Genomic DNA, 17,056 nt, shown 5'->3' with positions numbered 1-17,056 from the left:
AGCACAGGGGTAAAGTGTATGGATATTCACACCAGCCAACCCACTTCCAAGACTGACCTGGCAAAGAGCTCTGGTCAGCTCAAAGCTGGAAAGCGTGCTGTATTTGGATATCCAGTTATGAACTGACTTAAAGGCTTTAGGGAAAGCCTCAAATATAAGGGAGCATTTTGCAGAAGGCAGTTGGTAGCAAGTGATTTCTACTTTGTCCCTCATATATGTAATGAAAGCTCAGAAGTGAACAACTGATATTATAAAATCTTCATAGACCTAGCTGGTGGATCTTGCCTGGGCTTCATGGGTAGGTGGTGTGTCTAACACTTAACATATTTAAGCTATAATGTGTTTTCTCTTTTTTTTTTTTTTAAATCAGAATTGTAGAATGACTCACTGACCTTCCCAAAGTTGGTCTTTCATTCAGCTATCCATTTTGCTATGTTTTTTTTTTTCTCCTAAAACTAAGACAAAAACTCAGGAGAAGAAATATTTGAGAGTCATTTAGAAATATAGAAGAATTCAGCTCAAATGAGTTGATTGAATTGTCTTCACGATTGTTGTAGCAAGAAAATTTAATATAGAGTTGCCATGGAGACTGATTCTTTGTCCACTGGTCTAATACATTAAAGCCTTTTAGTTCAGCAATGTGCTATTTGCAGATGATGTTATGCATGATATTAACAAGTGGTTTGCTTCCATTAAGAAGAGAATATCTCTAAAATTACAGCACTTCAGCAGAGATATGCAAAGCTCCTTGAAGTTATTTGAATAATCAGTGACCTGCGTGATACCAATTCGTGAAAATAATGTGTTCATACAGATTGAAACATGCTTATTGTATCAAAACTTAGCCAGACATCACAGTCTGTGCTATGGAAATGTGAGTTTGCACAGAGGATGGAATGAAGGAAATCTAGTAAACCAATTCTCTTCCAGGGGAACTTTGCTTGGTTCCTGGGGTGTTTTGAACTTGTTTTCCAAATGGCCTTATTCAAACTAATTCTTTCTGTGAGCACTCGGCTAACACTTAATAACTCTTATGTTCCACAGTAATAGGTATCATGGTGCTTTCTTCTGCTTTGTGTATGTCCTCTTTTGCAGGGATGCTTTGAATACCAGGTGTACACTACACCACAAGGAGATGAGTTTCCTTCCCTACACAAAAGACTTATATTGATCACTGTTTAATGAGATCTTATTTTTATAAATGGCACGCTGTATTTTTACCATGTGACCACTGCACAGTTCTGTAGCAGAGATTTAATGGAGTAAAAAGGAGCAAATTGAACAGAAAAGCAGAAATTCAGTAGAGGTAAACCACTTAATAGCAGCATCTGTAATGAATTTCCTATCTAACCCACTTCATAAACTGATAATGTAGACAGGAACTTAGAAAGACTCTTGATCAGACAATAGGAAGGAATAAAATAAGAGAACTGCAGCTATCGAAATCTGTTCTAGCCAGACAAGGGCCTGGGACATTCACTGAAATGGCATATTTGCTGGCTAAGTTAATATTTCATTCCTGCAGTCCAGCTGGGCTGGAATGTTTAAAAGTACAGCCTTCCTCAGTCCAGAAAGTGCTGTTTCAAATTCAGCCTAAATAGCTTAGGGGGTTATCAGATTTTTTGCAAAAATGTAGCATGAGGCTTTCTGCAGAACAGCCATCAGGCATAGAGCCCGTGGTCCATGGCAGGTGATGGGTGAAGGCCCTGAGAGCACTGGGGAGTTCACTGGCTCAAGATGCACTGTAAACATGCTATGGCACTGTTGCTTACAGAACCTCATAGTGGTCATTCCTGCTACAGACAAAAAAAAAAAAAAAAAAAAATCCACATAGTGCTTTTTTTTTCCTGGCACAGATTTTTAGGTTCAAGAGTTTGGGGAAGTGTCTCAGTATCATTAAGAAGAATATGTATATTGAATTTGAACAGATTTTGGTGCTTTATGAGGACTTTATTCATAATGCAGTAAACACTCCGTTTATATGCTTTAGTTTGGGTAGTCAATTTATTAAAGTTAAATTTGGCACAAGAGAGTTCTGGGATAAGGATGTAGAATGATGATTTGGAATCATTCTTTGTAAAAGCCTTCCCTGGAAGTGATGTGCCTCAGCTTATCCCTCTTTCCTCTACTCGGCATACAAGGAGTTCATTTTAATTTTTATTTTCTGTATTTGTCTGTGGTTCATTTTAAACCCAGTAAAATGTATAAACACATCCAAATGTTCCTTTGAGATAGTTCTGCATTGCACCAATTTGTCAGAATGTGACATTTTGCTGAAGCAAAACAAGAATGGGAGTCTGAGACTCATTGCCATGCAAGAAGATTAGAAATTAGTAATGTGAGACAACTGCATTCAAATCCAGAGATGGTGAATGATCTAGGGTGTCAAATTTGGGTATTCAATAAGCATATTGCATCTATGGATAATTATTCAATGAATGAGAAATATAGTCTTCAAAAAAATTATTTGACTATAGTCTGCTTATGGAAAAAACCTAGAACTTCAGGATTTTTAAAAGTGAGGGGAAAAAGCAGAAGTGTCGCCTTCATTCAGGTCTGTTGATCAGCTATACTGATTCTTATTTTCCTAGTTATATCACGTTTCTCTGCGATTCCCTGAAATTCGCTTTTATGTTCCTTACATAAATCTGATTTATATCTGCAGAAATATATAACCAGTAAGCAGAATATGCCACGTCAACATACATTTTATATTGGGCCTGAAAATACTGAGATGTAGTAATTGTTAGAGAAGATCTTGTTGGAAAAAAAAGCCACAGGGGGGAAAAAGGTGCTTTACTGCTGTTGCAAGAGGGAAAGCACAAAGAAATAAGGGACAAGCACTGTATCAAACACAAAATAGTATCTGGTCTGCAATATTTGTACAGCTGATAACCTCAAACTCATTTATATATTACCGTTTTAAGCATATCTTTTTAAAACAAAAAAGATTCTTACTTGTTCCTTTGAGTCATGTCCCAAAGCCTGCTGAATTAGTGGGTGTATGAAGATTATAGTAAGATATGAGGATAAACAAAGCCCCTGCTAGTAACTTGGCATGAAGCTAGGTGGAAAAAAATGCCTGGGTGGTGTGTGGGCAAGGTGGGGAGTGAGGAGGGTCAGAAGAAAAGAACTGTTGCTACAGTGCTGGTGGTAGTTGCAGCTTCACCCTGGGTGTCCTGACAGCTTTGGGCAGTGAGAGTTTTATCCTGCTGCTCAACATATCCACTCTGCTCAGGTGGTATCTTAGGGCCCCAAAGTCCTCAAGCGGGACTCGGATGCTGAGCAACTGGTAGGATGGGTGCTTTCAGACCTAAAAGAGTGCTGAGCCATTCAGCAGGGAAGCTCAAAACCCTCAGATGAAATAGAAGAAATTATTCAGATGCCTCAGAAAAACAGCAGCCTTGGGTGATTAAGAACTGCTTGTATGAGAGAGATGTATTAATAATCACATGACTGAGCATTGTATCCAATACAATGCATTATTCATGAACTTGCAAAAAAGAATGATTCACCTCTCCTTGAAAAATAGTAAAAGATGCCTAGTGATGCTAAGAATTCACTGAAGTCCATCATTTTGAAAGTGAAGGGAAACATCTTTGTATCTGCATTTTACTAAAGCATTCCGAAATTCTTACAAGAAGGGATACTAAACACAATATTCTGAACAACTGTCGGAAAATGTGATCAGAAAATGAGTTCCCACGAAATCTTAAATGACATAAGCTACAAAAGAAAGTCTTCCAATATTCCACAAAACCAGCATTTTTTCCCCTCAGGAATAAATACTTTAGATACTATTTTTCAAAAGAAATTGAAGAGGTCCAGTCTCTTGACAGGAATGGTTGGCTGATTCTGTGTTCCTTGTAATGAATTTTCTTCTCTTCCCCAAAGGACAGGAAATACGTTTCCTTAGGAAATTATGAAATAATACTATAAAATTTGCAGTTGTAATTAACAATGGTTGGGGTCAATAGTCCAGTAATGAGAAAAGCTGAACTTGAGATGTGTTGGAGGCATTTTGCAGTGCACTTGCCCAAAATATTTTCTTTTTTTTTTCTGTGCTGAAACAAATTAATCTCAGAAAAGTCTCAGTTTAAGTGCAGAATGAAGTATGCAATTTGGAAGTACTAAGGGTGAAATGCAATATTTTTCTCATGAGCTAAAATGTTTCCATCCCAAATTTTAATGTTTCAGAAAGTGAAACATGTAAATGGTGGCACCCTGCTCTCTGCAAGGGACAAGCAAGAGAGAATCAGAAATGAGCTTGAGCTACCCAATGCTTCAAGAGTCTTCACTGAGTTCCTCTTACACCATGCCTACCCGTGGGAATAGTGTAGTATTTTGCATATAGTCAGCAGAGCTGGTGCATGATACAGCTGTTCTCAGCCTGGTCATTTCAAGTGGGACTGTTCTGGGAGTGCAGCAGTCACCACTAGATCTAGGGTGAGGTTCTGGTAGGTACCTCTAAAGGTGACTGAGATAATTAATAAAGGTGCTGAAATAACTGCATGGGGATGCTGACCTTCCATGGGCAGCAAATTGTCTACCTGCTGCTCTAGATACACACTTAGTAGATGGCCACGAGGTTTGCAGGTAGGTTGTTCTTTTCTCAAGGGATTTAATGGTACAGGGGGGTAAATGCAATGGGTTCATAGGGTGAAAGGGTGGGGCAGGGGGAACATTTTACCTGCATGAAATTACAATTTCCTAGGGATTTTTTTCCCCTTATATATTTTTTTTTTCTCACAATCTTGTTCATGTGCATTTGTCCTTGCGTTATGATTATTTCATAATAACAGTTGGGACTCAGTTACCTTGCGAATCATTGATATCACACAGATGAGGTACATAGTAGCACATAGGAATATACACAAAAGAACTGTGTACGTGCTGTAGAGCAGATGCTTTTCCTTCAAATATATGGTTAATGACAGTCATCAAACATGTTTGCCCTGCTAAGCATTGTAAGGAAAGAAAGGTTGCTAAATATTTGTGCATGCTCTGACCTAGCTGTATGAATACATAGAGGTCAAGCCTGCTGCCTTAACAAAAGAACACATCTCTTGTGAAGAGCGAAGACCAGCTCTAGTATTGTTGTATTTCCTCCAGATAATCGTAATTACTTTGCTTTGTCCGCTTTGCATTGCTTTTTCTGAATTTAACTAGATCAAAGCCTTCAGCCAGTAACGATAGCCAGCTTTCCTTTGTATCTCTGCCAGCAACCTATAATTAAAGTGTTTTCTTGAGAGAGGACCACTGTACCTATTGTGCATTATGTCCTTGGAACTTGACTGTAGTAATTAGAAAAAAAAATCTCCAATTTACCCATTTCTGTATCTAGCCACCTCACGAGACTGTCACAAGTGAAATTTTCTAACTGTGTTTCATGGAAATGTGAAAATGGACATAATAAAGTATCTTAAAGTGAATTAAGCTAATTGGAATGAGGAGGCTGGTTCCAGAATAGAAGTGTTCACACATGGGATTGCTAAGAGTGCTTACTGAGCTTTAAGCATACACTCGATACTTAATTTATCTTTTAAGTTTTCCGGCATAGAGAAGAGCTTAAAGTTTATAAGGTAAGGTAGTTCTGTTGAATAGTAGAATTCTGTAGTGCCTTCAGTCAGAAGCCTTTGAGTAATTGCTGTGTGTGCTCAGCTCCCTCAAGTAGATGATTTTTTTTTTCTTGTTGTTTTGTTTACTAAGAGCTGATCTAGAAGAAAACTGTAAATCTGAAGATATTTATATGGCTAATAGTTATGTAAGGTTTTAAAGACCTCTGTCTTCTGTGGAAACAAGATGTACCTGAAAGTCAAGAACCAGTCAGCTCGGAAAAGGAAATTTGTCCTTAGTCAAATAGAAACAGAGTAGGACACAGGCTTTGAAAAAAAAGGAAAAAATAATAATTGTGAGTAAAAAGTTGCCTTTTACTTTCATTCTGAACAATCTTATTTTTGTTATCATTTATACTGGATAGAAGAAATAATGCTGTCTGTATTGTTTAAGGGCTGAATGAATGGTGTACACTGCTTGTATGGAAGAAATACCTGGGTTGTTTATAGCAACAATCAAGCTACAATCCCTAATCAAAAATTTTTCAGCAAGGTCGGTGTGCTCGCTAAATCTGGCAGTTCAAGAGATGAAAATATCCATAGAATATTGCTCCACACTTGGTATGCCTCAGTAGAGATGTACATGGGTTGCTCCAAAAGTAATGCCTTTTATTTGTTTCCATGGAAACTACAAAATACAAAGAAAAAAATATAGCTATTCAATAGAGCAAATTCTCAGCTACAAAACTCTGCTTTTCAGCACAGTCACCACCATTCGCTGTCTATTTTTTCCAGCAGTGAACAAGAGCCTGCATGCTGCGCTCATAAAAATCTGTACCAGCAGAGGTGGGTGACCTATTGTCACTACGGCTGAAAATGCACCACTCTTTAGGTTCACGTCCACTGTTTGGTCTCCATAAACATTCAGTAAGTGTCAATGAATGTCAATAGGTGCAATTTTTTTCAACATGCTGGAATCCAATTTCACCCCTTTGCTTCATATGCACTTTCAAGTCCGATGTCATTTTGTCAGAGTGCCCTTCTACTGCCATCTGTCATGCAGCAGCAAAATGTAATGGAATGTTGGTGGAAAGGTTCAACCTCTATTACCATGCCACCACCATCCACCTCTGATGTGGGCCAACATGATGAAATAGGAGGCACTACTTTCTGGTCAACACGCGAAGCAATAGTCAATTTCTACTGAACCAGAAATTGTGAGGTATTTGTGACTTAGTTCTTTTTCAGATAAAATGGGGGAATTTGATACAGACTGTTTAAAACACCAAAGCTTTTTTTTTTTTTCTTATTTAAAGAAAGAAACTGAAAGCAAATCTGTTAAGTTATGTGTGCTTCAGAGCAGTGTTCTGTGTTACCTCGGCTTGATATCTGTGGTAAGACAGGTTAAATACCTTGATCCTGGCAGCTTTCTGATCATAATCTTTGCATCAAAGATGCTTCAGAGGTGCAAAGTGAGACAGTGTTTCAGGAACTATAAGGAAACAGAAATATTTTTTTCCTATGAGAAGCAGTATTCAGAAGCTTTCTACAGATTTTTTTTTAAGTAAGCAAAAATTTTGAAAGGAGCATATAAACACATGTAAATCTTTTATTCACATCGAAGCTGCTTTGACAGAGAATTGATTATTCCCTTGAGTAAATTAGGATTCCAAGTGTCATTGTTCTGGCAAAGTCTATTTTACATATAGGATCTGCCAACATCCCATTTCTTTCCAGCAACAATGCCAAGTAATCATAAATGATGGCAGAACAATTTGGTTGGAAGAAAAAAAGAAAAAGTATCAGAAATCAGTGTAAGAACTATTTAGTTAAAATCTGTTGTATAATTCTCAGTAGGGTGTTGTGCATTCCAGATTACGTGGTGATCTAAGGAGTCGCTAAAGCCAATAATCTGTTTCCTTTGCCCAGAGGAAAAATGGCTTCTCAAAAAACAAGAAACTTCCAAGACAAGCTGGAGAAGAAAGACATTATAGAGTATGTTGAGGAGGAAAAAAAAAAAAAAAAAAAAAAAGCCAGAACTTTAGTTGTTTGTGCGAGTCTGAGTACATTATGTACTTATTCCTTTTACTTACCAAATCATATGGTAGATAACTTTCCTGAGTAGCTAGAATCTTTGAACATATGAGGCCCCTAAGACCAGCAAGTTTAGTTTTACAGCAAGGTTTCCCTAGAGATTCTTGCTTTTTGTCTACTGCCTATTCGGCAAGGCCAGCTTGTTCAGGATGCCACAAGCAGATGAGCTCACCGTGTTCACTTCCAATGCTCTGTCCAAATCACACGTCAGGCTGCTGACAACCATAAGCTGGTCTGAAGTAACACTGCTTCACAGGCAGGAGTGGGAGACAGGCTGCCTCTCTAGACTGTGTCAAATATGGCTTTTCTTTTTCTAACCAAGGTAATTTCCTCTTTGTTTTTACTGCTACAGTGGGAGAGAAGACTGAAGGATTTCTCCCACAGCTGTCGAAGAGCACAGTGGGGCAAGGGGATGTCTCCTACCTTTTGAAGACTGAAAGATGGTGTTTAAGTGCCTTTCCCCTTGGCTGAGCTAACAAAATGCAAACCAGAGTGAAATATTTTGGACTCCAGCATGTTTGCTATGGATGCAGTGTCTGTATCTAAAACTGGAGCTAGGAAGAGAGACTCGCTAAATATTTGTGTGTGTTTTTTTTTTTTTTTAGCATTTGCCAGGCCTTTATAATCTCATCCATTTCTTTTTAGCTAAGTTATTTTAACTTATTTATTTTTTTAACCAACTGCTTATAAATGCCTGCTATATGAATTTTAGTTTTCTACAATATAATTATACAATTACATCAAAGTATATAAAATAGGTATAAGACATTTCAGACAGCTTTTGTGTGATGTTTTTCCCATTTACTTACAGTACCTGGCTACATTTCTTATCATATTTCTTTTCCCTTGTTTGTTTTACAGCTCATTTAACTGATTTTTTTTTCCTATTTTTCGCAATCAGATGTAATTCTGAGTACTTAAGTAGTTTTTGCATTGAGTAAAAAAGAAAATCCAAACAATTTCCTGTCACAGAGATTTTTTCTTTAACTCAGAAATTGATATATGAGTTAAAGTAAGCAAGTTTGGAAGTACGAGATTCCCTCTGGAGATCCCTATTTCAAAATTTTTCTGACTATCACTGATCCAGTGGAATTTGGAATTGAAGTTTTCAATTTCTTTAATACCAGCATTTAAATGAAAGTGGTGCAGGAATGAGAGAACCTTTGCAAAATGTAATTTTTATCCAATTTCAAGGAGAACATCTTGCTTTGCCGCAGATGAGATTTAGTACTAATTGATTATTGCTTTAGCAGAAAAGCTATTTAGAGTTGTTCCAAGATACAAAGCGAACACTACAGCACAAAATGACATTGAGCTATACTGTGTTTTCTCTTCGTTCATCTTGCTGAAATTAGATATGGCCAGAAGGAGTGATACAGCTTCAGTGAATCTTATGCTAATGCTTTCCCAGAAAATGTTTTCTTTTCTCCCTAAATTATTGATTGAGCTATTAGAGATCTGAAATAAAACTTTAATTAGTTGTTAGAGGCTTTACAAAATATGACCTGCTGGAATGAATGTAGTTGAAAGGGAGCCATCTAACTACAGGAATTGCAGCCAGCAAAACAGGCCACTTCTATGGGCAGGAAGTTAACATTTGTTGCAGATTTCTAGTTCTTTGGGGAAAGTGATTGTTAGTCAGAAGCTGATGGATGGTTTTTAATTGTCTGTGGTATGAAGTGTCTTGAATCACATGTATCATCCTTCTGAATTTGTAAATTTACATTGGAATATCCTTAGCTCTGTGGGCTAAAATTCATCAGTCTGAAGGGATGTATTGTGCAAAACAGAACCCATTGTTTTCTGCTATTGAGATGTTTATTTTTGGATGCTCTCTACTTTGCGTTCTATGGTTTTATGCCTGAGATAAAGAGAAGAAAGTGGGCTAGAATATTGAAAGCAACAGAAGGAGCTTATATGCCTGCCTGTCACTAAGAACCGTTCCTGTAATATCCTTAAAATAGATTTAAAAAAAAATCATTTTCTGTTTCATGTGGATTCAAATGACAGCGAAGTGCAATAATTCATGATCTGTCTTCCTGACTGTCTACTTAGAAATATCTCTCCGCCCGACTCGATTTAAGTTTCTCATAGTTGTACTGCGTGCACCCGTTTCAGACTGTAGCATTGTTCTGGTGATTTCATTTCAGGATAAAAGCTTGGATTTAATTGAATATGTTATCTGTGTAATTGTTTCAGGAAAAGTGACTTTCAGCAGATGGGAAAATAATACTGTTAGCAATTATCATGATTTTATTGTAGAATTTACAAAGTTTAGGAAGGTTTATCAAGTCAGATATGATGTCATGGTCAAAATATCCACCACTTCTTTTTACTGTCATTGGGATTTAATCTTTTCCCATGGAGAACGCAGATTCAAAGAACCTCGAGTGAAAAATCAAGAGCACAAATTCCCGTGTAACAATAACAATAAACTCTGTGGTGAGGCAGGGTTTACGTGACATTTAACAAAGGGGGATAAGAGCTGCTCTTCTTCGGACAGATAAAGGGTGACACAGATAAGAATAGAGCAATCTTCACGATGATGCTCTGATCTTCTGCTTTTGCCCCCAGTGAGGTTCAGGCTGGTTGATGAAATACAGAGCACCAGCAAACAACAAGGGCAGATGACAGTGGTAAAGAGAAAATAAAGCTGGGCAAAAGCCATGTTGAATGAATTAGGAGGACTCAGGGCGAAGAAAGAAGAGGAAACGGGCTAAGGTGCTACTGGAGCATGTGAAAAAATCAGAATGCCACAGCAGTGGGGCAGGCTGAATAGCAGGCTTTATAGTTCACAGATTTATTTATTTTTCTTTTTAATTTGGCTTACTTTCAAATTGGAACAAATCCATGTTTCTTTCTTTCTTTTTTCTTAAAATTTCTTCAGACAAAAAAAAAATTCCAGGAAAATGTTTTGGAAACAGTGACATACTGTGTTTCCAAAACCACAAATTTCCCCCTGACCCTGCAGCTGCTAAATGGAACTGGCACTCTTGGAGCAGCTCTGTGGAAAGGCAAGGTTTGCAGCTCATCTCCATGCTTTCTCCTTTTGGGTCAGCCACTATGGGCAGGAGACTGATAATAGGTTTAAACTGAGCTACCAGATCCTTTGGATTTATGTTAAAAGATATAGTTTTTTTTTTAATATGTATTTTTATATATGTTAAAATTGCTCTTTTTGTAGATGTTGGCATTAACTCACAAACATATACGCTATATAACTCCGTATTTTTACATTTATCTATTCTGTGCAAGACTGTGTAGATGGTTCTGAATTTGTTTGTAAAAGATTTGTACTTTTTCACTTTTTCCCTGCATAGCAATCCTAAACATAACAACAGCTGAATTGCTTTTGTTATTTTGGTTATCATTATCCCTATTAAAGGATATCCATAGGTCACCAAACATTTTGCAATCCAAAGACTGAGAAAATGCAATTAGCTTACAGTCTGTAAACTCTCATATTTCTTGTGGGTGTTTTTTTTCTGAGTTACCTGGGAGATGTCAGGGGGCCCAGGATAATAATGGTTATTTTTTTTCTAACGTTCCGTAAATCCCATTTTGCAAATTTCTGCAAGCATTTTCTTTCCCTGAAAAACTGGCATCTACAAGTGAGTATTCAATCGTACACTTAAGATCCAAATATAGAAACAGTCTTATGCTTTCTTATTTATTTATTTGTGTGTCTGTGGCATAGCAACTAAGCAGCACTGCTTGATTTAAGAAAATGTAAGTGTTTAATAACCACACATTTATGATCTATTTGTAAATGCAAAACATAAAATACAATTCCAAAACCTTCCAAAAACAACAACCCAACAAAAAAACCCACCTAGTTTAAAAGGACAAATACATTACAGTCTTCTGGTGGGTAACAATACACCACAGAATCATAGAACCACAAGGTTGGAAAGGATCTACAAGATCTAGTCCACCCATCCTCCTATCACCATTACTACCCACCAAAAGCATTAAGAACTGGTGTCAGTTATTTACAATATATCATTCCCCACTTTAACAGTGAAAGAAATAGAGAAGAAATAGACAGTGAAATATATGAAAGAAGAGGGTAAAACAGAAATTATAGAAAATGTAGAAGGCCTGGGTTTGTGGCTAGGTATGTGTAGGACTCTTAGAAATAATGGCAGATGTATCTTTTATTAAAAGTTTTTGTGTGGCTTTCTGTCTGAAAAGGAATTTAATGTCTTTTACTTCAGCTAGCAAAACTCTTGTTGCAAAGGAAATTTGCGGTTTTAGTTGATGAGTGTTTCAGAAACGCTTGTGAGTACTTTCACCTTGTGTGTGGTTCACTCGCTTTGTTATTTTGAATTCTGAACAGTTATGCTTACAACACAAATTGATATATTTAGGAGAGTTTCTCCCTTTTTTTCCCCCGTTTCCTATGAATAATAAGGTTCTTTACTAGTATTTCATTGATTAGATTATGTAACTGAAACATTGCATATCAGTTTTTCGAGCAACAGCTGTAATATAAACTCTTGATAATGACTGGACAATGTCTTTGCTGGTGTTTGAGGCCCAAATGCAAATGAAAGGTGGTTCTCTTCCCTCTCTGAGATTGCCTTAAGCATTTTTGTAATTAAACTACTAAGAAATGAACTCCAAATTAATGTATTTTGGAATTTACAAGATCTTTGAAGGTACAACTGGACCAACACTTAAGCTTCAATTTAGATATTTGTGGATGTCCTTCTGTTCAGAGAACATAGTTTAATAAAAATTCTATAGATTTTTACACATTATTTTAGATTTTTGAGTTGACCAACAACAATATCACATGTAAGTTTTTACTCTCTCATTCTGAAAGTTTTGTAAAGGTGTAAAGCATAAGCACTCTTGTGTATGTGTATACATACAAGACAAATATATACTGACAGTTTTAATGTAGATTAGCTTTCAGGTTTTGATTCTATTTTAACATGTTGTAATCAACTCTTTAAAATTGTTGAGTCCTCCAAAAACTTCTATAACTCACTCTGCTCTGCATTCTGAAACTTTTTACATTTTCAACAGTTGGCCTTTTGCTATTTTTGCTTATCTATGAAAACTGAGATGTAGAACTGAACAGTTAATCTTGCATAAATATTTAAGGATAATGAAACTGGCATGAAATTTGATACTTTTCTTAATTTAAAGAAAAACATTTGGTGAAACCTTGGTTATATTAATTGTGAATAGCTTGCAGTGTTCCCATTTTTTAAGGTGTCAGTTTGCGGTTCCATTGTAATATAATCTTTACCAAACGCTGTACAATCTGTTCCAAGGCCATGGAGATAAAAGAAAAAAAGAAAGGAAAAAATGTGCATGCAATCAACAACTAATACAAATATATAAGGGAGAATATTTTTAGTTTTAAATGCATACTGTTGTATTTGAAAATATTTAAAAACAAAATTTTAAAATATAAACGTATATTAAGATTCTGTTACATTAAACAGAAATCTAGTCCAAGGCCTTCCTTTCAACTATTGCCCTTCCTGTGGTTTCACCCACTTGTTCTCACACATCTTCTCATGGTGCTCATGGTAAAAAGTTAGATTTTATGAAGATGTGTTCTGGGAATTCTAGCTGGGCTATTTTACCCTCGTATCCCCAGATGCTGTGTAGCCATCGAAAGGATACTGACAACAAAAGCTGAGTATTGGAATAGATACTGACAGCTACAAAATTTCTTAGGAACCAAAAGTGGTCAGAAGAGAAGTAGTGCTATAATTGAAGAGTCTAAAACAAACCAAAACATTTACAATGGGAAAAAGCAGTGATTTTATATTTTTTCATATGTGTAGGAAAAGTGAGTCTGTAGTGTTTCATACATTCAGTCATGGACTTGGAGACTGAGAACTACAACCAGCTCGGGATCGTCGGGTAAGAATATGTATTCTGTCCAGTCTCATGTTGTTGTTTTTTTTTTTATAGCTAATTCTTTTCATCCAGTTCCCACTTGGGACACATGCTTCATAACATATAAATTATTTCTTGCTTAATGGAAGCAGCTAAGTTGCTCTGCATTGGCTGCATAAGCGTTTGAGGAAAGAACCATGGTAAGTGTGACTGAAGGATTCTTCAGGGTCTGAGGGGATAGATGTTCAGATTACTTTGAATCCCCTGTGGCTGTGCCAAACTACTAATAGTGTTCAAACTAATTTTAAAATATCATACACGTAGAATAAATGGATCATACCACAGTTATACCCACTGTTGTCATATATGTGGTGTATGTGTGCAAGCAAAATCCTCTAGTAGGGAGAAAAACTTACTGCTCTGTAGTGTGATAAGAAAACAAAACTCAAATGCACTTGATGAGGCTAAGAGACCATAAAAGTAGAGATGTTTGCTTTGGAAGAAGTTGCTAGACAACACTGAATGGGGAAAACTAAACAAGTCTGAAGATATAGTAGAACGAAGGAGCAACTCATGAAAATCATAGTACTTGGGATAACATTCAATAAAATACAGGTTATTCTGTGCACAATACTGTGTTACACAGCCTTGACCTGAACTGTTCCAGTCACAGTGTGTCATTATGGTACTCATTTAAGAGAGATTTCAATAATGTGGTGATCTCATACACAGTCTGTGATTAGACATTAATCTTCTTCGGGATCCAGAGAGATTACATTTCATGCTGTTACTTTTGCAGGCTTGGCAAGATGTAGAAAACCATTTGTATGTTTCTTCCCAAAGCTGGTGCTTAGTGGCAAGTGCACAGATGACTGTGATATATAAAGACAACAAGGTAGAAAGTCAAAATCATATAGGAGTTACAAGTTTTAGGTTCTGATCTCCAAAGAAAGAGGAACGAAGGGCGAAGAAGTTCAGAAAGGATTTAAATTTAAATTGGAGATCATGAAAACATGAGATTCAAGAGAGAATTCAAACTTGTTGAGCCTCGTTTAAAACTTCCAACTCTTCGTTTGACTGACTTCATACTTCTCTGCCCTGATGCTGGCAGTAAATGTGTTCTCTCTCAAAACGGAGTCGATGGTTCTTTCTGACTTTCAGAATGTCTGTGGTGTAACTAAGCATCCAGAAAATGTGTAATGGAAGACCTGTTTGCAATATCCTGCTGTGCTTCCTCTTCTGCCAGATTTTCTGATACTGAGCTGAGAAACACCTGGCTCATAGCAGTTTGCAGAGTGAGCAAGCAGAATGAATAGAAAGCAATGAGATTAGAAGATGGATGTAGAAATGTTGCTACACTATCATTTGCCACTAATTTTTACTGTGCTCACCCTTGATACAGGTACATGGCATGGGACAGGAAGGCAGGAAGAGTCTTCTGAAAGAGCAGTCACCACTGAAAACTAAAAAGGGACAGCATGTGAGCAGAATCATTACCTAAGTCCCCTTCTTTATTAGAAAAATTGTTATTTGTCATTACTTGTTTGCTTAGGCAACTTGTATGTCACCACATCCCAAAACTACTTGTGAGAGTGAGTAAGAGCCTTTACTTTATGATGTACTCCATTTTTTTAATTTATTTTTCCTTTTTGTCTCTCCACCTCCTGACTGTTGCTATGGAAGCTGCCACTTCATTTCTGTTATACTCCCTTAAACACCTGTTAATCTTCTGACCTTTCCTGCAGGCTTGATCCCTTAATCACCCCCAGTGCTGATAAAGTACAGAAAGATGACAATATTCGTTGTTGCAAGGCCTGCATGTTCCCAGTCCCACGCTTTTAATTACTCTATGCCATTATGTTGCTATGATGTTGTCACTTAACTTCCCAGAGAGATGCCGTGCTGCCGTTAGATTAGGACAGATTTAAAGAAATCTGTTTAAAGCTGATTCTAATTCCACAGAGAATTTTCTGTCCCTCAAATTTTCTTTAAAGGTAGTTTTAGCAGAATTTCCAGATATTGTCAAATAAATATGAGAAACAACTTTGTATTCATGAAAAAGGAGAAGTTGTGTTTCAAGTTTTGTATTGTTTGGGCCTCAGACTAGCAGTCCTTCTTTAAATCAACTTTGACTTGTTCACCTTAATTAAAAATAATTTTTTTAATTCTCATCTGAATGTATATTTCTCTACACAGCAGTATAACTTAGCAGTATTAGCTCTAGTGCACCTGGAACCAATGTTATCTTAAAACAAATACTGAGCACTAACCTTTATTTCCTCTCTCCAATTCCAATTCTTCAGGTAGCTAGTAGTAGATAAATTTAATTTCTAGGTTACCAGTGAACCAGATGGTAACACACAGAAAATGAAGAGGAAAAACATGCCTTCCTTGTACTTATTTAATTACGTTTTCCTTCTGCTTATCAGATAAGTTATGTATAACTTGTGAGAAAAACACATTCCTGAAACACGACGTTGCTTTTGAAATGTTGGTAAAATACCTATATAAGTTTTGAGATGTAAATTCCTAACTGTTAAAACGTGCTGTCATGCAATATAACAACATTTAATACATGCAACCATGTAATTATGCATAATGACTAGTGATCATTGTGTATGCTGATAGCAGGGGTACGGGGAGGCTGTGGTATGTTCAGCTGTCCTGTGCACCTGCAGAAAGCAGAAAAATCTTCTCACTGTGGAGGAAACAAGATAATGACAGTATGATATTAAATGCAAACGTTAATTCTTTGGAGTAAAATACATGGAAGTAGTCCATCAATTAAGATGTGTTATTGTGAACTCTGAAATTGTGTTGCCTGTCATCTTAAAGAAAATAAAGGACTAGTGGAATGAAATACTTAATTTATTGTTTACCACATACCTGTTATATCTATTGTTTCTACTTTGGAGAATATTTATATTAGTATTTAAGCTTCTATCTGTGATAAACTCTCTACGTACATAATAACTTCTACTTGGATTCTGAAGTAAATAATGAAATGATCAGCTTGTGTGATCTAATTTTTTGAGACTAAAAAGAAAACACAGTGAAGGCACAGTGAAAACATAATTGTACTGACACTGGGATTCACAGCAGGTCCTATTAGCTCAGGCTTAGCTGTGCATTAATGTAGCTAAATGGCTTTTGGACATGAGGTGGATTGCATCCAGCCAATTTAGAGTGTGGGTGAGGCTATGGCTTTCTACATCCAACAATACAAGTACACACAAAGCTGTTTGGTTATTTATAAAAAGAAACATAATGTGCTTGGGAAAGATTACTTTCTGCAGAAATATTTGTGTTAGCATTGGGATGGTGGATGCCTGCCATCTCGGGCTGATGAAAGCCAGTAAGAACTGCTCCCAGAGATTAAAAACACTACTTCCCAAGAAGGAAGTACACTCTCTGTAGCTCACAAGAAACGAGCAAGTTACCAATGTTGTCTCTATTACTTTCTGTAATAAAAGCCATTAGAAAGAGAGTAATTGGGAGCTGTTCTCTCTCACAAGATTTTTCTATCTTGAAATTATTAATGATAT

The 17,056-nt window shown here is 36.7% G+C and overlaps 1 long non-coding RNA gene across 1 annotated transcript in view; it reads left to right on the top strand.

The window, feature by feature from the left end:
* The window catches only part of LOC125691876 (uncharacterized), a 28,290-nt gene extending 11,770 nt beyond the window's left edge, over nt 1-16,520 (top strand). The window contains exons 3-4 of the long non-coding RNA XR_007376302.1: nt 13,457-13,535; nt 14,914-16,520. This is a non-coding gene — a long non-coding RNA (uncharacterized LOC125691876). The remainder of the gene's footprint in view (nt 1-13,456; nt 13,536-14,913) is intronic.
* Nucleotides 16,521-17,056: the final 536 nt, after the last annotated feature.

This window comes from Lagopus muta, chromosome 4 (assembly GCF_023343835.1).
Source record: "Lagopus muta isolate bLagMut1 chromosome 4, bLagMut1 primary, whole genome shotgun sequence".
Classification (NCBI taxonomy): Eukaryota; Metazoa; Chordata; class Aves; order Galliformes; family Phasianidae; genus Lagopus; species Lagopus muta.
Note: the sequence above shows the minus strand (reverse complement) of the source record. Positions and strands in the feature narration are given on the sequence as shown.